This window comes from Numida meleagris, chromosome 2, assembly GCF_002078875.1.
Source record: "Numida meleagris isolate 19003 breed g44 Domestic line chromosome 2, NumMel1.0, whole genome shotgun sequence".
In the NCBI taxonomy this organism is placed as follows: Eukaryota; Metazoa; Chordata; class Aves; order Galliformes; family Numididae; genus Numida; species Numida meleagris.
This window is the reverse complement of record NC_034410.1, coordinates 100,920,406-100,945,087: the sequence shown is the minus strand read 5'-3', so window position 1 is coordinate 100,945,087 and position 24,682 is coordinate 100,920,406. Positions and strand designations below refer to the sequence as shown.

General features: G+C 39.3%; 1 protein-coding gene across 9 annotated transcripts in view; it reads right to left on the bottom strand.

Moving 5' to 3' along the window:
• The window catches only part of GREB1L (growth regulation by estrogen in breast cancer 1 like), a 128,199-nt gene that overhangs the window by 101,628 nt on the left and 1,889 nt on the right, over positions 1-24,682 (bottom strand). For 6 of the 9 annotated variants that reach the window (XM_021385629.1, XM_021385637.1, XM_021385639.1 and 3 more), the window contains exon 2: positions 12,699-12,790. The exons of 2 other annotated variants lie outside the window; for them this stretch is intronic. The gene's annotated coding sequence lies outside the window, so the exon portion shown is untranslated. Of the gene's footprint in view, positions 1-8,629; positions 9,089-12,698; positions 12,791-24,682 lie in introns of those variants that run through there. One more of the 9 variants, XM_021385634.1, reaches the window with a different exon arrangement.

Genomic DNA, 24,682 nt, shown 5'->3' with positions numbered 1-24,682 from the left:
TTCTGTCTGTTTGAAAATACAGTACTATTCACATCCACCCATATGGTCTGGAAGTAAACGAACGACCCCCTCCCCAACCCCCTTTTTTTTTTTGCTCATAAAATTTAGAAGCAAAAAAAACCTATCCTGAAAGTAAAAACATGCTTTAAGTAGGTGACTTTTCTCTTAAAGATGGCAAATAATGCTAATCCAGTTTTACAGCACTGAAATATAAAGCCAGCAAACCAAGCGTTCCTAGTTTTCACAGAAAAATGAAAGAACTATATTTCATTGTGAGGTCAAACTCACTTCATATGGCACAGCACAGATGTCAGACCTGCGCTGAAACCATCAATGCTCATAAAGTATCGAAGATAAGTCAATAAACCCTTTAAAATCTCTCTAGGTCGGTAATTGTCATCACTATCCAGTTGGCATTTAAAAAAAAAAGTAGCCACGATCATGACCTTTGCATTTTTACAAACATTGGCTATTGTCATGAGGAAGACCTCTTTGGCCTCATAATTCACATGCTGTTAACAACCAGCAAGAACACAGCATGTTGTGTCAGTTACTAAATAATGTAAGAAAAATTGGATGTCACCCTCATGCCCTACTGTTCCTGTGCACGTTGAAGCAAAGATGTATTACATTTAAAGCTTTAAGAAGATTTAAATGGTCCTTTTTGGGACTACATTATTACTATTTGGGGGCAAGGCAAAGGATTTTTTTTCTAATTATTTGTATTTATTTTGTACTATATGCTTTTGCCTGCTTCTGACGGAAATGCAGCTCAAATAATCACATTTTCTGTCAAGCACCTTTTAAACTCACAAATAAATTCCATAAAAATCAGACAGGGGTACAAAAGATACTTAGTTCCCTCAATATTCATGAGGGAACCTAGCCAGTTAGGCAGCACAGTCTCAGCTGCTGGGGAAAGCTAACATAATAAGAACCCACTGGAGGGACTGGCCCTACCTATGCCCAAATGCAAGAAATTTTGAATCAGAATTTACCAACTGAAAAATCCAAATCTTTAGGAAACTAGAGGTTTTGTTTCAGGGCTCCTCAAAGTGTTTTTAATACTTAGTTTTATTACCTACAAAACCAACACAGTCCAGAAAACTGTACACTGCTTTCTTCCAGCTCACTGCCAGCAGAAAACGCACTGTGAGCAAAGACCAGAACCTGACGGTTTTCCACAGCCCACCATATCTGGTCCAGTGACCCACGCAAACAAAGAACAATGACGGGATGGTCACAACAACCTAAAGCCAGACATGCCATGTCAGCCCACAAGCCTCATCACTTCATTCACAGTGACCAATAGCTGATGCTTAGAAGAATACAGAAGCCATGATATTCCTGTAGGAGTAATTATGCAAAGCACCATCCCAGCCTCCACTGATCCTTAGCTCAGGGCTCTTTTAACAGCACCTGTGAACTTATCCAGCTTCCTTAAAAACAACTGAGGCGTCCAGCTTGCTGGTGTCCTGAAAACAGAGCATCACAGCTCACCTTACGCTTGCAGTTACCACCTTTTACTCATGTTCAGCATGGCACTTACTGATTCCACTTGATGCTCCTCAGTTCTTTTTCCATAGAAGACATGACCAGGTATCACCATCTGACCCACATTATTCTATGGACCTCAGCAGTCTTTCCCCCAGGTTGAAGTTTAGTTAATTGTTCCCTACACAGCAGTTGTTCTACACCTTTGATCACTTACCACTCTTCTCTGTGGTTTTTTTTTCCAATGTTAATACCTGTTATTTGGTAAAAGGGGGAGTGAGACAAACTGCATATGACATTCAGTAATTTGATACACTAAAGGTGAATGTGCATGGCAGAATCATGTTTTCCACTTTATTCTCCTTTTTTTTTTTCCCTCCAGTAACATTTGCTTTTGTCTGTTTTCCCACCATTACAGTCCATTAAGGTAGCATGTTAATCGTACCCTCCGTTACAACATCAAGACATTGTTTCTGAGCAATAACTCATGCAAAGCATCTATAAAAAATGCAAATACACACAGGCACCTTCCAAGATATATGAGGTGTTTCTGAAAGGGAATGTTGTATACTCCCTGTACTACAATCCCAGTCCATCACTAGGACAGAAAAGAAGTAGGACAATAGGAATTCAGCTCTACTCTTCCTTATCTTATTCCTTTGTCTGCCTGCTCAGTGCCTGAGGTTTTTACCAGCAAGAAAATGAGGTGAGAAAACAAAAAAATTAATAACTGTTCTGACAGCTTTCCAGCAGCGTGGAAGTAAACGACACTTCTCATATGTGGATAATCACATCGACACATGTTGCCCTATACTGACCAGTCATAAAAGATCACAGAAGCAGCTGAGTGTGCACCGTGTGAAAACCACAAGATAAGGTGGAATTTTCCTCTCCCTTCTCCTGAAGGCTGCCAAAAGATCACTAAAATTAAACACTGCCCAAGGCAATTGTTAAAAGCAGTTTGGCCATTAAAGTCATGTCATCTGGTGACCCAAGTGACCTACATTAAACCAAGGCTAAAGGGCAATGTCATCTTTCTTCTCCTTTAGATAGCATGACTTTGCATCTTCAGCACAGATGGAAGACAACCCCCTTGGCCTCCTGGTTTCCACTGTATCCCTTGCTGCAAACCACAGTAAGCTGCAACCAGACTTTTGTAAGCATTTGGCCCTTGTTTCACACTGCTGCAGTACTACTGAGGTGAACAGCTCTTCCAGAACGGTATTCAATCAATATCAAACTAGAGATTGTAACGCTACACGTACCTAAGACTCAAGGGTTAAATCATATTTAAAAAACACTGTAATTAATTAATATTAGATGCATTCCATTTGGATTGTTTGAATACACTAGAACATTTAATCACCTTCCTATTGAAGCATTAAATATCAAAGACGATGTTACTCAATGTATGACTTACTTACTTTAGATTTACTGCACGGCCTACACATCCTCTCCAGATTTTTAGAGTTGCCATGCTGATAATGAGACATTCTTTAAGAATTCACTTTATTTAGATATGACGTTAACAATTCACAGAAACACTGTTCTCCACACATAATAGGGTAGGTTGTTCCACCTCTCCAATCTTCTTTAGTACCACTAAACTGACAAACTAAGACCATTCCTTTCAAAACTGTAACAGAAGCCTTAAAAATATATATAGATGAAGTGGATAAAATTTTGTAGCCTGAAAAAGGTTCTTGAATCATTTCTATGTTCCATTCTCCCATCAGAGAAAACCACTTCATCAAAGATAAAGAATATTCTTACATTTCATTCCATCTTTCTTCAGTGTGAGCTGCGAGTCACAACAGTTACTTACGCAGTAAGACTTTTCTTCTTTAGTAATATAAGTCATTTAAGATCTGCTAGCATGCCAGGAATTAAGTTTATAGCTTGATTCTACGACGCCTGTGCCCCTTCATCATTGTAATCTTAGTCAACGGGGATAAATCCCTAGGCTGCCTAACTGCTCAGGCAAATAAGCTCTTCTCGTGGGAATAATTATTTGGAAGCATCAGAAACCTGAACTTTCTACACTGTGTGAAAAAAGTCAACAATTTCAGAGAGTTGGCATTCAAACTACAGCTCTTTTCTCTGGCGCTAAACCACACCTGAATCTTACTGTGGTAAATATGATCCAATCAACTGAAGGGTAACACCATATGGCTGAAAGATTCAGAGGCATGCAAATCATTCTGACTGCTATTTGAAAATAACAGCATTCGAGCACCTTCCACCAAAATAAATAAATAAAAACAGAAGTTGCAAAATTCTGTTCTCAAATTCACTATAACGGCTGGCACTTTTAGTTGCATAGCTCTAGACAAATACATACAGAAACACTAAACATACATTTCTGAAAATACACACAAAGCACCTATTGGAATCTCCTCCAATATTAACGCTGATCATCACTCTGATGAGAACATACACTTAATGCCTAGTATGAAAGTAAAAGCTTCTTACGACTGCACTAACATATTACAGTTCATCAAAAATACTTGTTTTCTAGAGAAAAGTTTCCACTGGATACACTTCTGCCTTAAGATTATCATGAAAGAGAAGCTGTCAGAAGGAATTTAAAGTAGAATCTAGAACGCTGACAGAAAAGCAGCATTTCACATGGATTGGTCAAGTTTTCCACACAAATGAGAACAATTTTTCCTCCAAACATTGTCTACGACTGCACTAAAAAAAAACCAAGTTGCTTTCAGTTTTCTAAACTAAGGCATTTCAGCGTACATTACAAGAAAAAATAATCTAAATCATTGTGTAGTACATGCGCTTTTGGTTGAAAGCTGTTGCAATAAACCATGCAAATACACTCATCTATAGGGATAAAATATTTAGAAAAAATTTTGTTTCACTGTTTAAAATTTCAAGTAATAGGAAAATTATAGAGTCAATATGGGTGAAATGAAAACAGGAAAAGATTAAGCTCCTCAGCTGGTATACTTTAGACACTGTACTATATATGGCAGTATATGGTTTATAACAACTTTCATACGGAAGACAACTTCCACTTTTATCCTATCTGGGTAATATCTGATCCATCAGTTTATTAAGGAATGAAATCAAAAGCTGAAATTTAGCAAAGAAAAAAATCTCCAACAGAAATGAGTAGTGTTTTTTGTTTTTTTAATGATTATTATTACTGTAAGCATCCATTTTCAGAATAATTATCCTTTCTCATTCTTTTCCCAAAGGCAACTGGCTGAAGTGTCACTTAATTTGTGCAATCATTCAGAAACTAAGCAATAAGATTCTTAAGTGAATGGACTGGCGCTTGATTCAAACTTGAAAGAGAAGTAGTCCAGGAGCTAAGCAGGCCAGCATGGAGCAAGAGTGAAGAATTCTGCCCTCAGGATTTCCCCGTCCAAAATATTGCATGTCTAATTCTGCAACTCTGCATCATGCAATATATTATTATGTGCTCACCACAAAGGTAACATTTGCCTTTTGTAACATACTGATTCTCCTTGCTTCGTGTTGAAAGAAATACTGCATCCGCTAGAACAAATGTGACCTTGTCCTAAACACAGACTACAGATTTCTATATAAAGGAAAGCTCTTCCATTTAACTGTGTACTATGCTTGCCGTGAATTTATCTTAAGACAAAGAAGGTTTCTGCTGTTTTGTTTTGTTTTTCCTAATTCAGATTGTAACTTCTACACAGTAAGAGGATGTTCTCTCATACTATGTTTGAAGCATGTTTGCATAACCTGGCCTAAGTAAATGAGTAGGTTCCAGATTCGGGCAATCACATTTTCTTCAAAAATCAAAGTTGGGCACTCTTCTGAAAAGCCAGCACTGTCAGACAACAGCAAGAGTCTGAGTGTGCTCAGACAGGGGATAGCAGCAGAGGATTTATGTGCTGCCAGGAAGGCTCCTTCAACTCACAGTTCAGCCACAGCCATGCAATGCCGTCTACCTTTTGCCCACCGACTTTCTCCCTCAAATGGCTCAAAATTAGGCAATATATGCAAAAACAAAAATCCAGGATGGCAGAGCAAGGAGTACAAGTTTTAACTGCACAGAATATTATTGATAGATTTGCTTTTTTTCCCTTTTCCCTACTCCCTGTTTTTCCCAGAAATGAGAGTAGTATTTCGGTCAGCCTCGTTTGTACTGACCATTCTCCTACTTTTACTTCCCTAAACACAGGTTCTCTATACTTACTAATTTCACTGAGATAGTTTCTCTCAGTTGCTAGGAACTTTTTTTTTTTTTGATAGCTATTGCAAATTGCCAGGAACACTTGTATTTCCTCCCTTTATTTCCTAATTAGAGATTATGACGCAGTTTGATTAAAGCACAAAAGCTGTTGTTAAAGAAAACAAAACAAATACCAAGAAAAAAAAAAAGGAAATGAAAACTTTCATTAGAAACAAAACGCTTGCTTAAAAAAAAGTTAAATTTGAAGAAAAATGATTTGGAAATCCATTTTTGCACAAGACTTACTCCTGCCTACTGGATGGGAAGCAGAAGAGGGAAGGAAGAAGGTTTGTTTCCATTGACAAAGTGCAGGGCTCTGTTGAGCTGCAGGGTTACATCTGGAATGACAGAGCACACACAAAGCACCAAGAAACCCTTCCCATTCCCTACAGTGAAGTCCATCCAGTCTCCTCTGGGAGCCTCCACGCATCAGCAATGGGTTAACATTCATTCCTCTTCCCGCAAGGAAAGAAAACAACTATTACAAAATGGAAAAAAAATCTGCTACGAGGTGTAACTGCCTTCTGCCACACTGACTTGCAATGATTGTTCCAAGTCTGTAAAGCAGCAATATGAAGTTTCTATTTAAAACAAACAAATTCTTGCGGACTCTTCTGCATCCAAGTCAGTGCTTATAATCTTAACAATTTGGTCACTTCTTTTTTTTCCCCTCCAAACTAAGGAATTTACAAGCTGTCCCGGTAAGCTTACAACAGCCACATGCTGAATACTAGGATCTCAAAAGCTTTACAAGGTAAAGAGAGGGGAAATTTAAATATAAGGAGCCCTGCAACAACAATAAAAACAACCAAGAACATTGAATCATTTATTAAAACTTAAATTCTCACAGCAAATAAGTATGCTTTTTCTTTGCATACCCTATTTCTTATCATGCACTGTGCAGACCTTTAAATTAGATGGAAGGTAACTACTCCTTCTGGAATCTCATGAAGTATAAATATTTCCCATATTTACATTCCCTTAATTAGCTTTTTGTATTAACCAGAAACATGTAAGGCTTATAAATAAGTAGCTTATTATAAGGAGAGGAAGTCATCTTCATTTGTTCACAGCTGTTTTGATGCCAGATCACACCTGTGTCCAGGGCAAGGCACCAATCACACATGGAGAACTATTAAGGAAACAACCTAATCAAATTAAAGACTTCCCTACAAACACTTTAAAATGATATTATGTGCTAGATGCTTGCCAAGACCCTTCTACCGTTCATCTCAGGGAGTACTTCAGCCTGCCTTCAGCTTCACCCCTTTGGGTCTGCCACCCACCTGCCACCTCCTTTTTATGGGGTAATCTGCTCTGTGTTTGGAGAATCCACACATCAGCCCCTAAGCCCTGTTTCCTTTAGGACAGCTACCTCCTGCTGTATCAGGGGTAGGGACGGCTGTAACCCAGCACCTAGAGCCACTCGTCTCACTAAGCCCAAGCCAAGGCCAGCGCCATTCACAAAATGGCGCTCGGCAGAGCCTCTAGTTCATGTTTCCAAAGAAACTATATTCAGCAGCAAACAAGAAGCAAAAACGTTGTCTTTATATAGCCTATCTTTATAAAAAATGCAATCCAAGGGCATGCTCTCAGTGAGTTGGCGAATCATTTCAGCAGCAAGGGGATCTCGCCCACAGCTGCTGCCTGTGCGTGGGCAAATGGCTCTGGAGCATAAGGCTATGGCCTCACTTCAAGGACAGACAGAAAACCGGCGTCTTCCCCGGTATGGAAAGACTGTTCTCAACTAAAAAACACTGCCTCTGTGCCAAGCAAGAAGGACTTAGCATACACCATACTGCATTCAGTCTGGTTTGGGTTGTGCATAACAGATACAGTGCCTGAGACTGCAGCATGGAGAGCTACAAAACACTGCATCCCAAACTCAATCTCAAGCCCACTTCATACATTCAGTCTCACAGAAACGCCAATCTTTATAATACAGCTACATCAGAGTAATCACTTTAAAGAGAGATGAAAAAGACTGCTTTCATCACTGGGCATGTGTTGCCTATTCCTAGAAATTACCTGGTAGGATTACTTACTCTGAAACAGAATCCAGCTTCTAGATAATACAGTTTAAAATTACATTTTATTTTAAAGAAACTTTGTTTAAACAAGGGTTTTTATGCAGAGATAGAAACACTAGTGCAGAATTAAAGATGAGCCCAGACTGCGTATATGAATGAGACATAACCAGTTCAGTTAGTTAAATAAAAATATTCAAACTCAGTTATTAGCAATGAGGAGATCACAAATGCGATTGATTTGATAGGCATGAAGCAATATTTTGTTTACCAACAGGAGCTCTAACTACAGTTAGGAAGTCTTCCTTGACTCTTCAAACTCTGTTCACATCACATTTCTAGCAACACAAGCTGTAAGCAGCTCTGCAGTGAGGCACTAACTAACTCTGCTACTTTAAAAGCTTTTGAACTGCAGCAGGCAAAGAGCAAAAGCTGTTTAGGAAGCAAGGGGAGCGGAGGGGATAAAAGAAACCACACCAAAAAACATCAGTGAAACAATATTTAAACTCCATAATTCTTACAAAAATAGCAATTATTTAAACTACATCATAAATGCACAATCATAGCACTAGCTTGCTTCATATAAACGCAGTAAGTTCTATTTTTTTTAATTAAAGCTAATATGTATGATGAGAATTACATAATGATATAATTAAAACTTTATCAAAACCAAAACATCAGAAAATTGCTGACAGGGAGAGCTCCAGCCTTACCTTTTGTATGTCATGATCTGAGCACATAATCTTACACACACAGCATCACAATCCCCCAAAGTACTTCATACACATGGGCTAAGACAGGCTAAGTTTTTCCTCCTAACTCATATCTGGGCATTATCCATATTTTACAGAAGAAAGATTATGACACAAAGCTTAAAATTACTCACCTAACAGCCAATAGATAAATCAGCTTGATGTAAAGTCCTCAGTAGTTTCAAGAGTTAACACTGCACCAATTTTTTTTTTTAATAGCTCTCTTGCCACAGATACAGAAGACATTTGCTGTAGCAAACCTTCTAGAAGCCAGGAAAAAATAAGACAGTACAAAAGTCATTTTCTAGAAGATGCATTTAAAATAGGTCTTATCTCCACCACGATCCAGTTTTCCAGGGAAGATGTGAACAAGCGTGTTTCTGCTTTAGCTAAATGGACACAGAGGAGCACCAACAGAGCACCCTGGGCTAAAGTTCTAGCATGCAGTTAAACACACACAAAAGTCTTCCTATTTGTCCTTGGATGCTAAATTTTTAAAGTATGATTTCACAGATGCAGAAATGTAGCAGTAATACAGCTTGTGAAATTCAGGTGACTGTCTTCGATGTATTTTAATCAGAGAATACCCTGATGCAAATCGAAACTTAAGTTTCTTCAGGACAACTCTGCTGTTAGGAAAAGGCATATACTCTTAACATCTATATTCAAAGAGTCCTGCAATGAATACTCCTCATTCCATATGCAGTCTCTGAGAAGTAGCACTGAAAATTTCAAGGAGAGAAGGCAATTCATTCATTACATCTATTTCTACTATATTTCTTTTTGTATTTTTTGGTCCCCATTTCAAAAGGCATTGTTTAAATTGCCCTAATCTGCAAACAGCAACAATAAGTGTAGCAAATACTTGACAATGAAGATGTAAAGCCTCTAAAAACCTGTTACCTTAGTAACCATGGGAATGCAGGAGAATACGAATACACTGAGTGTCAGGACATCATTTTGGATTCCAGAGGGTTTGGGCTGAAATACAGTCAGCTTTCATTAGCTTTTTGTTTTTCCCAGTAGGCCCTTGGACTTTGAAACAAAACCTGAATGACAGCTATGAGCAATTCCAGCCTCACTCCTGATTAGCCACACCAAACAAAACAGCTCTCTTTAGTGTGAACCCCCCACCATTTGCACCCAACAAACCTTGAAACAAACATTATTTATGCTTCTGACCCCTCTGGATATCACTAATAAATAGCATTCCAAAACAAGGAGTAAAGCAAAGAGCCACTTTCCTGGGACTTAAGGCAGAATTTACTTTAAACAAATGTAATGCAAGAAAAATAAGCCAAGATATCCACTCAGGATATTTCGGTAACCTCACGAACAGTTTATTTACAGGCTTTAACAGGGGTGTTAATTCAACACAAACACTAAGGAGAATTTAGCTGCTCATTTTACTCATGGAAGGAAAAAAAGAAAAAAAAAAAAAAGATCACAACACAAACCGAGCTCCAAATCCCCAACCCCCAAGGTCTGCTAGGAACTTTGTGGTCAAGACAGACCAGAACAAAGATCCTCCAACCACTGCCTTGAGCCGGCTTAACTCCAAGACCATCCCCTTGCTGGTATCTGGTCGCTTGGGAAAACAATCTGAAAAAGCTCCAGGCAAAGATGTCAGAAAAATAAGCAGAAACTCAACCATCTGGATTATGTTAGACCCAGCCCCTAGCATGCCAAAAGCTCCTCCAACTTTACACTCACAGCTTCGTGCAGTTTCCTCCTCTGGCTAGTACAACATTGACATGTCCAGAAAACCCAAGAAAGTCAGCTAATTCTCCTCAAAAGAGGACTGTGGAATCAACTACAAATTACAAACACACAACAATACAGCCAATGAAAACATCCTGTTAATCAAAACTAAGTCTTCTCAAAAGCTTGATCAACTTCCTTGATATGATGATAAAGCGTAGTGTCGCTGCAGAGTGAGAAAAACAGGGAAAAGGAAAGAACACTTTTCCCTCAGTGAGGAGAAAAATAAAAGTAAAAAAAAATCTACATGGTCATCATGGGATGACAAATCTTTACATGAGAAAAACTGGGAGTTGACAGCAGTTCACACAGGGAGACTGATCTAATCTCCCCATACATTTGATCATCTCTCTTCAAACTGACACATTCCACTTTATCTGTTTTCATTCAAAGAAATTGCCATTTCAAGACACCACTGATACAGAGAAAACTACTGCCTCCATTTATTTGCAGTCTTCTGCAGTCATTTACAAACATATGGAAAGTGGGCAACACCCAATTTTAGAATCACATAAAGTGTTGTTCAGAAACATCAAGTTTACATCCTCCCAGAACACACCAGTTCATCTAATCACACAGCAAAACAGCAGTATTTCTCCAGGCAACTCCAACTTCTAAGTTAAATCAAAAAGAATACCTAAATGAAATCCCACTAGTCATTATGTATGGAAGTAAATTTCATTATCCATGTCTTTTGTAGATACAAAAAGGACTTGCTATTTCCCTCCTCCTGAATGCCATCAGGTGTCCAGAAACAAGCTCAGCTCCACAATGGTTAGCGTATCCGTAAGAGCAGTGAGCCAGCAGATTATAAAAGAGTACATTTTCTCCTGCCACAGGCAGAATGAAGGTAACCTCAGATTTGAGACATTAGCTTAGGCCTCAGAAGTCCAATTTTCAGGTCAATTAGTCCCTTCCTTTTTCAGTCACTCTGTTCTCTGACTAAACGAGGTAAGGTAAGTATAACCACTTTCGGAGAAAAAGATTTGGGGGAAACCACAAGCTCTGAAAAATAATAAAGGCTTCCTAAAATATTTAAATAAATGAATTTCTTTAGCATACAAAATATTTTTATATTATTGAAACCAGGTACAGGTTTGCATAAATCATCAGAAACTCTATTTCTCTCCAATTTTCCCTCCAATCTACTACAACACTTCATACCTTCAGACTGGTTTTGCATACTTGGCACAGCCCTGCCCGCCTGCCCAAACAGGGTAAGAGTGCTCTCCCCTGCCTAGCTAGCCCATGAAAGGTTTCTTTCAGCAAAAACAGCAGATCCTTTCCCAGCTCTACACATACTGGAATAATTCTTCCCTGAAGAAGCAGAAATGAAAGAGAACTTAAATCAGTTGATTTCGTCTAGCCCCCACAAAGCTTTTCTATGGATTGTTCTCCCTCACCAGAAAAGACGAAAAGGCAGCTGTTCCAAGCAGCTCCAGAAAATCTCCCAATGACTGCTGTCCACTACTAAGCATTCTCACCATCCATCAGGGGGCACATGAGATGAACCAGAATACAGGGCAGGACTGATCATACGGACTGTTCTCCTGCTTTCAGGAAACTAAGCGAGTTCCCTAAAGTGCAATGTAAATTAAGCTAGCAGAGGTGGTCCAAGACGAGCAGCTCGGCCAGCAATCAAGCCAAGACAAAGCAAAGACTGGAGGATAAGCACAGTCAGCATGCCCAAGGCCCAGAGCTATTCTGAAGGCAAGCATTCACCTGGAGAAGAGCTTCTAAGGCAGAAGAGGGCTGTGACAGACAATTAATTAGCTGACCACATATCTCCCTTAAGTTCATGCTTCTTTATTCTTTTTCTTTCCAAAGATAAGCTTCAGCAGAAAACCACTTGCCGGAAAAAAAAACATCCCATAAAAATCTTTTTTTAATTCCTTCCTCTCCAGAAAGCCTACCACCAGTACCAGGAGCCACACCTTCCTAGGAGAAGAGAAGCTCGGCACTTTCACCTTTGATGCACATTGTTTTGGAAATAGAGGTACGGGCTGGAGAGGACAGGACAGCACCATTCTTCTCACAGCAAGAATTCATTGATACAGTGTCCAAACTCTCCTGCAAACCACAAGTAGGCCTTTATACCACAGAAAAGAAAGATTTCCCGAACTCGCATCAAGGACAGCACTGCTATTGGTTCTGTAAATGGTGGCTGAGTTGCAATAGGATCATTGTAACAATGACATATGCAAGGAGCTAAGATTAATTCACCTGGTATGAAAAAGCAACTTGATCATGACCCTACCACTCAAGACCCTATCCCATTCGTGTCCCTTCCTCAAAGAAAAGCACTGCAGAACGCTCCAGCACTGAAACGCACTGCTCAGACTCTGGTTGACTGCATTCAAAAGGCAAAAGACATACATAAATAATTGCATCCTTACAACAGCAACACGAGAAGGTGAATGCAAGCAGATGCCAGTCTCCTACCTGCCTCTCTTTCTCAAGTTACTGCTCTCCTGCATGTAAGGTAAGCCACAGGTGCTGCGCCCTCTGAATAGCAGATCTGCAGCTGCTTTTATCTGTGAACAAAGGACACATGAGATCTGTTTTAATGGAAGAAATGCAGTACAACACAACTCAGGAAAGCATGGAGATAGGTGCAAACCAGAATCCTAACTGCTGTCATCTGCGTGCCCCACTGACTCACCTGCTTGAGAGAACTGGACCTTTTGTCTGTTCCCTACAATTTGAGCTATACAGCTTAGCAACATAAAAATAACTACTCCTTGCTTCCTCTATGCCAGAAAAATACATGGCACAGGATTTTCAAGCCTGAAATAAAATTCTCAAGCGCTTTATTTCCCCCCCCCCCTTCTAAGAAACTCATTTCTGCAGGTAGGAGGAAAAAAAAATCAGTTCAAGGCAATTCAGAATAGCTCCCTCCCTGCAAAGTTTAAACTCCCTAGCCCCAAACATTAACCTCATTTACACAGTTACACTAATGTTTTTGGATCTTGATGTATTTTTCAAGACAGTGTAAAAATAGCTGAAAGACATCTTGATGCTATCTATTAATTTCTAGCACAAGAAAGGCAGAAAGCAGCACGTTTGTCCAACTAATTTTACAAAAACTGTACATCTATCCAGTTAACAAAATTCCCAAATTAATCCTAAAGCTGTATTTATCTACCTAAGAGAAACGGCATATTTGTAAAGAGTTCTATATGTTTGCCATTAACTAATGAAAAAGAGATTCTACTCAGTTGGTCACAGACATCATTGCACACCTAAGCTTGGTGTGTCGTTCCATGGTGAACTGGATCAAGGAACTTATACACCTGAAAAAGTAATCTAGAAAAATAAGTTATTTTTCAAGTGGATCAGCTCCTTTGCCAGATCACAGCGTATGGCAAACAAACAGCAACATGACAGGGGGAAAAGGCTGAGGTTCAGGTATGTAAACAGTCAACCAAAAAGAAAGACACAAAGGTGGCTAATCAGCAAGTCAGCCACACTCCTATCACATGTCTAACCACAGGCTCATCGACGTGGTTTGATATGAAACTCTTATTAAGCCAAGTCACAGATTTTAATCATCTCATGCAACTTCAAAAAGAAAGTAAGGAAAACCCACAAGTATGCCTGACCCAACATCCACTAAAATCAGTGTTCAGTCGGTACCTTGCTACCAGCTCAAAAAGATCCTAATCCAACATAGATCCAGGACAATGGGGAAACGCTGCAGACTACATATCTTCTGTTTTTGCAGATATTACTTGTCTCTTTGGACACACATTCCTTACTCTTTTTTCCAGCAGACCAAAGCATAACCCTATTCTCTGAACAGTCAAGGCAGGAAAGAAAATAGAATGTGAATGCTTAACCAATAAAGGTAGCTACAGAGCACGTGCCTTGTGCCCTGCATGCATAAACCTAAAGGAAAAATATGGGCTTTTGCAATATAAATAAAGAAGATGACAAAAATAATCTAATCAGAGTTTAAATCTATTACTAACTAAGCAAACATCAGGAAATACTCAAACAGAGAATGATTTTCTAACAATTAAGCAAGAACAATAGCAAATATTCCATTCGTAATTTAAAAAAAAAAAAATACCCTTTGGTTTTGTTTTAAAGAAACAGCAGGGATTTCTTCAATAGTGACTTCAGCTAATTTCTGCTCCCCTCACTGCCAAAAAGCTTATGCAGCCAGAACTATGGCTTTTTCCTAACGACGTCACACTACAAAATGAGCATTATTATTTCTTCTTGAAAAAAATGTTTCAATTAAATTTATATTGCTCTGAAACTGTACTGATGGACATTCCCCAAAAAGAAAAACAAATCAAAAAGAAAAAGAGAGGGAACAATACAGATGAATAAAAACCAGAATAAACACAATTAGTGGCCTCAGAAGAACCAAAAACCCAAAACATTAAAAAAAAAGTGGTAGGTCTGATTTGTCGTCTCTGCAAGCCAACCTGCTGATTCAGGGCAATGTCACCAACAGTATCTTTATCTGCAAAGGGTAACAATCAATTGTTTGACAGAAACAAAGGACAGCTCAACAGGAAATCAACTGGCTTGGGACAGATGGTCACTGAATCAAGTTTCACCCCTCCCCTCTCCAAAAATAGGCTTAAGAGGCATTTTCTGTTACCAAGCAACAGCGCAAAGGAAGGCATAAATCTTCTCCTACTCATTATTCCCCTCCTCCCCGATACACACACACATTTCAGCCTGCTAGGGCGCTACATTTGTGCCTTATTTTTCAAATGAGAGATGCAGTGCATGAGGCCCTATTCTGCTCAGGGGCAATGCATGAGACCGGTGGGCCTGGGTGTAAAGCAGGAGGGCAGCCTGCAGGCTCTGGGGCAGGATTAGGGCCCATGCTGGGCTGGGCCTCACCAGGCACCTGAGAAAGGGCTCCCCTGAGGAGAACGATTCCCAACTGTTGTTTTATATAAAACTGGCATGATTCTGATCACATCCTAACAAAAGGGTCGAGCTGTTTCGAAATGTCACCACCACAAACCTTTGTGTCTACTTTAATCTATGAAAATTCTAAAATTTAATCCCTGCAAACGGGCCACAGTATCATCAGTGCAGTGTACAGAAGGGCACGCCTGCAAACAATCTGAATGCTCTGAACATTCACAGTGCACCGACCACCCTAGGTCAGAATGAGCAATCTGGGGTACTGGAAAGCATCAGCAGGATCTCCTTTCCTGGGGCAGAGAGCCTCAGTGCCTTTCTGTAGGGAGAATAGAGCATGAGAAGAGGGACGGGGAGCTGGGTAAGGAGCAGTGGCTCTGAAATTCACATTGGGAGCCAAGAACAAACTGGTGTGTGTGACCCCATGTCATACAAACAAGTGACAGACAGGCTGGCCTCAAAGGAGATGTAGTTAAATGTAATCCTACTAAGAATAATCTGCAATAAAAAAAAAAAATAAGGTTTACAATTACAACCCTTGTAGAACTCAAACAGGGAAGAAAAAGTCTCACTTCGGAAACAAACTGGGTAACCATCCTATAAAAGCTGGAGCCCGGATTACCATACTCAGACTACTAAAACATATGGCCAAAAAAAAAAAAAAAAAAAAAAAAAAAAGAGTGTTTCTCTAGGGGAGGGGAAAGGCTGTGCCAGCCTGCAGCCTGCAAAGGCTGCATTTGCTCCGCAGTGATCCAGAGCCCTTCTCCCGGACACAGCCTGGCCCCTTATCCTTCTGTATTTTATATAACCTTTTGACAACGATGTAGATAATGAGCAGCAGCACTGCCATGGGTAAACAGAGTCTGCTTCACTGACAAAGGGCCTTGGACTTTAGAGTCCATTTTGCTGCAAAACAGCCTCAGCATGCTGGCTCTCCACACGCAGCAACCTGACCTCGCAGAGAAACCAGAGACCAAGGCATTTTAACTCAAATTACATCTAAGCTAATTCAAATTAAACAGAAGGTTTGAACACAAAAGCCAAATTAATAACTGTTCGGGCGTATGCCAGGAACAGAATTTGTGGTCTAATACATCCACAGCTTCATGACAGCAGCATGAGGCACAGTGACCCAAGGTCACGACAGGAGAGCTGAATTAAGGATCCTTAGGCTTGGTCACAGAAAATCGTAACACCTCGTCATTACTGTCATACAGAACTTTAAAAACCTTCTAGTATCACCATTACCACCCTCATTTTACTGATAGAGCAACTGAGGTGTAGAGGAGCCATACATCTTCAGCCAGTAGCAGAATCTGGAAGCAAAACCCTTCTGAGGACCCCAGTCCACGTCATACAATCATCCACAGCATTCAAATGAAAGCAAAATGTCATTTACTTAAATTCATGGCCAGAATCAACATTTTTTCAGCTGATTTCCCTGGCCTCATTACTGATTACTAAGAGCCTCATAGCTGAAATCCACTTTTTTTTTTTTTAAACAAAGCCATTCTCTCTCATCTAGCAGGTAATGACAGTTACCCTAGCGTTACTCAGAAATGGATATAAGAATTTTTCTAACGCACTGAGAATTTGGCTAAAACAGACCCAAAAAACTACAGCTTCTCTCTAATGTGTGTTAGCAATTTGTCTGTAGCACATTAAATGAATTACGGACTGTAACAGCTTTGTTTCTTCTAAACATCAGTGTAAGTGCTTTGAAATAAGCCCTTGCAACAGAAGCCCCTTTATGCGCTACTACACAATCCATCATATTAACAAACCCTATGCCATAGCTTTACATAAATATTTATCATAGTTTTATAAGTTTTCCACTTATATTCACAAATGTATATCCTTAATGCAGCACTGCCACGATAAGAAAGACATTATCACCTCAGAGGGAAAGGGAAGATTGGGTTTCTTCCCCTCACAACTGTGCCATCAGGCTTTTCTTCAGAGACCAAAGAAACTTCAGATTCCTTGGCCAAAGTGGAATCCCCTGATAGCTTTTATGCTTTTTGGTTGAAATGCAAGAGGATACAAGCTTACCTCAAAACTTTGGGAGTGAGGTCCAAAGAGCTTGCTCATCAGTGTCTTTTCCTGACAACATTTTAATAGATTTTCTTTGGATTCTCCAATACTCAGACTACTAATTCAGAACTCTACATCTTCTAACTCTGTCTAGGGTATTGAGTTCTACTTGATTCTTTATCTTGAACTAAACCATTCTTCACCTCCTCTAGTCAGATGGGCTAACCTTAAGCTAAACTTACAAAAAAAATTATCTTCTCAAAAGAAAGCAGTAAACTAGTAGTACAAGTAGAACCCAAATACCAGTTGAATACAAATTCTTATTTATTAAAATCACAAGTGCTTCTCTCAAATGAAACAGGGAAATGGAAATAAAAGGGTAAAGAACAGCGACCACCAGTTAGAAGCTCTGTTAAATAAAAATACGTTGAGCTGTAGAAAGTTAGAAGGAATTACAGAACAACAGGTAAAGGGAAGCCAATAATGGTGGTAGATAGATCACTGCAAGCTTCATTTTCAAAATAAAGGAAATCACAATTTGAATAACATCCCTCTTATGGCTAATACAGTGACACTGTCTTAAACTGTTTACTCATCAGTTTGACACCAACACCTTGCAGAAGACAGTTCTCTTAAATTATTTTGTCCTTAAATATTTGTAGTTTGTCCTTAAATATCTGTAGTGCCTCCCATTTTTCCCAGTCCACGTAATGACAGCCTGGACACAAGATTCACCAGTGTATTCTCTTATCTCTGCACACTGGCTGAAAGAAACAGTTTATGGGATTTATTCCAGATCAGAAAGGCACTCTGACAGCACAGAGAATAGATTTAATTTTCAACGTGCATTTTTTTAAAATGAGAACTTTATCAGTTCCGCTCAGCATGAACAGCACTTTGGAACACGGAGGACAGAGCTGTTTTAATGAAGACATCCTGAGGCCAGCCTCCTTCCAAGCATTAGCCTAGAATACACTCATTCTCTCTCCTTCGGGAGAAAGCATTGGTTAGGAAACTTAACAGCTCTTCCCTGGCCCTTGTAACTTGCAGGTCAACTTCTTTCTAAAATTGAGTATCTTGAAAAACATCCCATCTCTAATTGCCAATTTCTTGTTATTCCTTCTCCCTTTTTTTTCCCTTGCTGGTGATTTTTTGTTTTGTTGCTTTTCTTTCTTTGTTTTTTTTTTTTCTGTTATTTTGGTTTTTAATAAAAACTCAACTTCCCACAGTTTATTCAGATAATCATTTGGAGCCGGACCAGCCTCCACTCCTCTTTTTACAATTGGAACTAAGAAGCACAACTCCCTTCTTCCCACACTTAGTGGTTGGAATATGTTCAGCTAGACTGAAACTGCAACCCATATATTGAGCCATCACATAAACATCAATACGTCCTGAAAAATGAAACGTATGGGCACACATACAACTCAGTTATTGGAAATATGCACAAGGGGAAGTAATAGAGAAAAGCATTTCTCAAACCTCACCAATTACCAAAACAGTAGAAGTGATTGGTTGAAATAACATAAGCAAAATCTCTCCTCCTTATGCATGCTTTATTTTAGTCCAGAAAAGGATTAAAAATGTTACTAGGCTTATTTGTAGCTTCCTTGAAGTAAAATGTTGGATTGTGAACGTTAACCTAGAAAGACTGATTTTAGACAATGCATCAAAGTCAATCCAGTGGGTATCCTTATTATCCTCTGGTGCTCAGTCTTCCACCCAAAACAAGCTGAAAAGCCTCTTATGGAGCACTGAAGCTTACATACCGCAGCCGTCCTACTGACATATGACCAGCGATGCCTCAATCACCAGCACATTTCTGGGTTCCCATGAAGCAATATGACCAAACCTGCAGACAGCTGCTAGTAATGACTCAGTTCTCCACTGATGTATATAACTAGGTATGAAATCAGTACGCATTTCTGATCACATACAGAAAGCACATCTAGCACAGGGCAGAATAACAGCCAGAAAGACAGCAAACAGAAAGATGGTTACCAAAACAGTTCATGCTGCTGACAGCCTGTTCCACAGGTACCTTTCCAAAGCTGTGAGGCCAGATAAATTGTTTCAGAAGTTGCCATCTAACCAACTGGTAACTCTGGCTAGTTCTGTGGGTTTTAGTTGTACTTTCCTACTTTACAAGAAACAGAATAATTCAGGCTGGAAGGGACCTCTGAAGGTCACGCAGCCCAACATCACACACAAAGCTTGGCCACATTGGAAATACTGAGAAAGAAAACACTGCTTTGATGTCTTTTGGGTTATGGCTGATCTGCACCAGCAGTTCTGACTTCTTAACCTGACAAATTTAGATGTAAGGGCTCTCAGTTATTCTCAGGCGGACTAGAACTGAAGTTCCATTTCTTAAAAATGAAATTTCAGAGGAACAGAAATACATCTTTCCCTCAGGTGAAAAAGAAAAAAAAAAAAGAGTTGATGTTTCATTTTTTATGTTTAATCTGTTTCCCAATACACAGTTACCGCAATTTGGATAAACTCCTAATGAACTACAAAGCAAAGATCCAGTCATATGTCAAGGTTACACATGGAGGTTCATCCTGTACTTGTTTATGTAGTGAAAGAGAGAACACAAGCCTCAAGATATCAGTATCAACAGCCATCACAAGTATCACAACTATGTGGCATCTGCTGCATTCCTCTCTTTTTCAACTGTAAGCCCCTGAACTGCATGTTACTGAATCCCAAGGTGAGCCCATTTTCACAGGACAATTCAATTAAAACACATCTGGGAGAACACTCCCTTCCACTGAATGCAACTCCCAGATCCAGCTCTCATTTATTACACTGCTGGAACAGCATCCTTTAAAGACAGCGATAGAGAGGAAACCTTTTCTTCCCCTTCAAACAGACATCAAAGCAACAACATTAGGATGAGTTTTCAGCTGTCCTGCACAGATTATGCAGATTTGCTTTTTTTCCAACCAGAGGAACTCTGGTGACATAAACGTGTAACTTCACAAGTTCAACTCAGCAGTTAACCTGTCCAGTCTTAGCATATAATCACAAATGGATTTATTACAGTGACAGCAAATGGAGATGCAAACCTACGCCACACCATGTAGGAGAGCACTTTACCCTTATCACAAGGACAGCCTTCTTCCTACACCAAATCCACATCAAAACTGGAACCACCCCAAAATCAGGCTTGACAGAAAGCCAGCCAGCTGAACCACATAAGAGAACCGAGTACCCATCTGCACTGCCATCAGGCACAAAGCACCACAAGGAAACAACCATGTCAGACAGTTAGCAAGCAAACACTGGTCATTACGAGAGCTGAGTGCTGCCACAAGAATGCTCCCTCCCAGGCTTTTCTGGCCCAAGGTCACATCTACTTTTGAAAATTGAAGCTTTTTCAGTGATGGTTTTCATTTAAGAGTTTCCAAGGCATACAATTTTGAATATTTCTCATGGCACTTCTACTACACATTAAGAATTTCTGGTCTAGTCACACAACAAACAGAACTGTGAACATACTGTTAGCGTTCATACCACCATAAGCCATCTTAACCAAGCAATCACTGAACAAAGAAAATGAATACCATGACCCATTGAGACACTGAGCCATTATGACATCGGGTCCCTAAGTAATAAGGGTATTACAAAATTAATGCTACAAAACAAAAAAATCTGTGCATTTAGATGCCCTGCTGTTTCATTTTGAAAGATTGCACAACTCAACACAAAAGCTTCCAACAGCTAACATGTTTTAATCTTGATGCTTTTGAAATCCAGGTTACCTCCCACATCTGCTAAAATCGTGACTGCAGACCTAGAGGGAAAAAGAAAGAACAACAATCTGGCAGCAAAGTCGTCTTCCCTCTCCTTAAGAGGCTTGGAAACTGAGAGCTGAGTCTCCTAAAAAATATTGGCAAAAAGATAACCTTCAAGATTTGCTGAAACTGCTGCAGCTAGGACTACGAGAATATGTATATTCTTCACACTAAACTTATTATTCTGCTTTTAAATACTTCATCAGTACCTCTGCATGCCTCTGTCCCCAGTATTAAAGTCCTCTTGGATGCCTTTGCCCCCTCCCACCTCTCCCTTCAGGTTTTCTTTAAAATTCCACCTCTGTGAGCACACCTAATACATCTAATTTCTTATTGTTCTCAAGACCTGAATTTTCCCTCAAAAAGATTAAGAAGATCAGGAAGAGTAATGGCAACTTCTGAACAACTTATCCATACAAATAATTTTTTGAAAGTATTTTTGACAACACTAGGAAATCCCCACGTTCTTAAATATCACATACATCATAGTTGTCCTTGGCAGGAAGCTGTTAACCTTTTCTTGATGCAGTGAAGGGCACGGTAGCAGTAGAAAATCAAGATTTAGTTTCTAGTGTTCAGAGCAATCTCTCAGTTGAACTAAGAATTTGATTCTGTGGAAGTGGTTTAAAGAAACTACAAGATGAAGCTTCCTTTATGAAACAGCTATTCTCAACGTGGACTGAAAGTGTGAGAAAACTTACGCCATGTAAGGCTCTAAAAGAACACAGAATTTGGGGGGCTTGCTGGCAAGCCACAGGGAGATTAGGTGAAGCAGGAACAAACGCAGTAAAAGCAGATGGCACATTCTCCTGAATAGCAAAGCTAAGATGCAGCTGCACACCAAAGAAATAATCAGCAGAGAACCAGAAGTAGCAAAGTATATAGCAACAGCAGAAAGCCACTGCGCTCAGGACAGGTTATGGAGATCGGCAGATCACCCACTGACAGCCAGCAAGACAAGGTTTGGCCGCATTTGCTCCTCATCCTGAGACATCAGTTACATTAAGAGGCAACAATAATGTTTCTAATGATCTGAATGTTCCTATTTCACCAGTGACGCCAGTGTAGAAGAGGTAGACGCCCACATTCCTCATGGCACATGAACCAGCTGCACTCTGCTATTGAGAACATCTTTCACTTATCTAACTAACCTTAATAACTTCACACTGTATGTTCCAGGGAAGTCCCATTACTTTTGGCAAAATGCACAAATGAGTCTTCATTCTAAAGTTAGTTACATTCAGTAACTACCTCCACTTGCCCCTGAGTGCTCTGCTCAGATCACACTTGAAAAGAGCTACTGGAGACTAGTCACAAGCTGTGACGGAGATGGAGAACTGGAGCATCTTTGTGTGGCATTTTATAAAACCAGTCGCTCCAGTGTTGTTCATGGAACCACTACAACAGATGTCTGGTAATCTCTTCAGTAACAGTATCTTAAGCCTGCCCACACTGTTTTGCTGTTCATAGCTCCATCAATTTGAAAAACTACTTCAGAATAACATCTCTGAAATCTTACCTGGGGAATATTAAACGAAGGTTTCTAAAGATCTTGTCATGCTGACTTAGGCAGCTCCCTAGCTATCCTACTGTTTTGGTGATTTTCCATCACAACATACAGTTCTTAAAAGTCTGTTCTATGTTATGAACATTTTATTAGTTACTTTTCTATAACTGCAATTAAAAATATACACACATTGATTAAATGCAAATTAAGCAAAGCACTTGACAAACCTGCTGTAAGGCCTTCAGACAGTGTGTAGTTGGTTTTTTTTTGTTTGTTTGTTTTTTTGTTTTTTTTATTAAACCTCTGAAGTGCTATGGAAGTTAAAATGCCAACTCCTTGGGAATTACATTAAACATATTTCAGTTAAAATACTCATTTACACAATTCTCAATGGCCTCATGCCCCAGAATTCCACAGAAGCTGAACATAACAGTGTGACCAGGTAAGACAGCACAAACCAGTTGACACGGATTCAGTAGTCACTCGAAGCAAAAATAATTACATTTTAGAGTCATTTCTATTGAGAACTCCATACTTCTACTTGAGACTCCCAAGCCAGCCATAGCAGCGTACAAAATGTGGCTGCTATGCCATGAATAAATATTGTTCCAAATTTCTGTCATCTGCAGGTTTCTCCAACAGACATTCTGCAGAGTTTTTTGTTGTTGTTGTCAGTTTGGTTGGTTGGTTTTTTATTTGTTTGGGGATTGTAGAAATGTTAATTATTCTATTAAAATAGTAAGAGCCTAATGTTACTGGATAATTCACCACTACAAGCACCTTCACAACATAACTCCTTATTTTTGGGTAGATTTCACTATCTATTTGCTAGCTCAAATTCATTACCATGAGCTAAATAAACCATGAACAGAGTTGCAAACAAGCCTTTGTAATTGACTAAAAATTCATTATCCTTCATATAATAAGGAGCGAATTGGTATTTTCAGAGTTCTTGGTATGAGGATGTGTTTGCAATATACACAACAAAATCAGCACATTAATGTGCACGCTAATGTACAGAGTACAGCATGAAACAAGATGCGGTTAGATTGAGGATTAAGAAAAAAAGAAGCAAAACTGTCTGTGTTAGGCAAAAGATTTTTAAGGGACATCAAGACAAGACAGGATTTGAGGAAAGTTAATGAAGCTTAAAAAAAAAAAAGCAATCACCACACCAATTAATGGTAAAAATTTAGTTTTATGATTGCCACTGTATTAAGTTTCAGAATATCCAAGATATCTTAATCAGTTATTGTTTCTAATGAAGTCTAATTCACAGGACTAATTCTCTAGAAGACACCATTGTCAAAATGTCAAGGCTTATTACTCTTTCATTTGTCAGTCTTCTCAACAGCCCTCACAATTCTGTGTTAGAAGCAAAGGGAAACACGTCTCCTGCATTATGCACAAGAAGTGATCATGCAAGAATTAGCAAAACGCAAAGAACTCAAAGAGGCTATACGACTGAGTTCTAAAACCAAAAACCTGAAGTGTTTTCTACACTTAACGATTTCACCACTCTTTTTACAAGAGTAAGATGTGATGCCTTAATATCACGTCCAAGCTCCAGGTTTTGTTAATTACATCCTACCTACCTAACTGCCCCCTGTAGTTTCAATTAGACATGGTACTCTTCTTCACTTCCCCTCTTGATCATTGTGCCCCGTTGCTAAGCACTAGTTAACAGTTGCCACATTCACCCAAAGTTGGCTGCACTTCAGTGGTTATTCAAAGAATTAAATGCAAAACATATGGTACAGAACCATACACAACATAAAAGCACTTTTAAAAACCACTCAAATATGAAAGAAATAGCAGGATACACCCCTCAAAGTAAAATCCTTACAGTTTTACACCCCCTTAAGTTTTCCTAAAGACACAAAATTATAGAGAAATGCATCAAATCATCTTTAAGCTGTCACTAATAAGGTTTTCTAGAATGTATTTTTGACATTATGCTGAGTCAAGCTTTTCACTGAACAAACAGGCCAGCATTCATCATGTGTTAGGCTTCACAGTACAGGGATTTTTTCAGATTTCCCCTCAAAACCATTTCATTCCCTATTTCCTTCAGCAACTAATTAGTCTCCAATTTTTCTTCTTCCTTGTAGCTGTGAAATACTTGACATGTGACTCACTGAACCATCAAATATCAATGCCAATAAGGATGCTCCGGAGAAGACCTTGAACCACAT